Here is a 1,105-nt window from a genome sequence, read left to right as displayed (position 1 = left end):
GGAATACTATACAGCAAAGAGAAAGAGCCAACAATAGTTACACACAGATGGATGCATCTGACCAGCATAATGTCGAGCACGAAGAAAATGTAAAAGACAGTCCCAGGTTTATAAGTTCAAAAACAAGTGAAAGTGGTAAATGATGTATCAGAAATCATGGCAGAGGTAGTGGGTAGTGAAAGAAAAGATGCAATAGGGGCTTCTAGAATACTGATTAGAATTTTGATTTTTTTCTTTTTTTTAGCAACTGGTCATCAATTTATTAAAACAGTTGACTTAAGCATCTGTGGTGCTGACTTCAACCTCGACTCCTGGCTCAATGCTGATGGAGGTAATCGGCTTAACAATTTCAGAAGGTCTGAACAGGTCAAGGAATTGCTTGTGAATTCTCATCTGGAAGTGATCCCAAGTCTTAGAACTTTCACCACAAGGAGTTTTTCTTGTAGTGATTCTCAAAGTCTTGGTAGGCATCCCAACTGGTCCTTTCACTTTGAGAGACTTCTCCTTTGTGCCTCTGATCAAGTCAGCACACACCTTCTCCAGGGACTCTATGTTGCAGTTGGTGAAAGAAATTCTAATTCAGTGAATCACCACCTCTAGCTCCACAGGTGTTTTTCTGGTATCTTTAAAAACCATGGCTGTGGCCTGTTTTCCTGGCCGACTTTTTACTGGGTGAGAGCAAACAGCGGCGAGTCAGGAGCAGAAGTGAGCACATTATGCCCCCTCTGAACCCACAACTGCTTCTTCCTCCAAAAAGCTTCAATTGTATTTTAATCCGGGAGCATGATATATTCACTTTGTAAGACCATAGCCACAGCACACTGTGTGAATGATATATTCAGTTCTCTGTGTGCCTGTGAGAATTTAATCTAAAAATTACATGGAATGATGGGTCTGCTGCAAGAGTGTGCCTTGTCACGTACTGCGAGATTTGAGAAACTAGTGACCACAGCCCAACTGAGCACAGGGTGGCAGCTGACCCAGGGCTTTTGACAGGGAAGCTCTGGGCTCCTGCAGAGTCCCACCAACTTCTGATGCCTTTATTTCTTCTGCTCCATTTTCCCCATCGCTGAGGCAGACCACAGTGACTATCTTCTTCCATCTT

The 1,105-nt window shown here is 43.3% G+C and overlaps 1 pseudogene; it reads right to left on the bottom strand.

Annotated features, from left to right (window-relative positions):
* Positions 1 to 276: 276 nt before the first annotated feature.
* On the bottom strand, positions 277 to 636 carry LOC128561688 (40S ribosomal protein S20-like; annotated as a pseudogene).
* Between the last annotated feature and the right edge of the window lie 469 nt (positions 637 to 1,105).

The sequence above is a fragment of the Nycticebus coucang genome, chromosome 12 (assembly GCF_027406575.1).
Source record: "Nycticebus coucang isolate mNycCou1 chromosome 12, mNycCou1.pri, whole genome shotgun sequence".
Taxonomy (NCBI): domain Eukaryota; kingdom Metazoa; phylum Chordata; class Mammalia; order Primates; family Lorisidae; genus Nycticebus; species Nycticebus coucang.
Note: the sequence above shows the minus strand (reverse complement) of the source record. Positions and strands in the feature narration are given on the sequence as shown.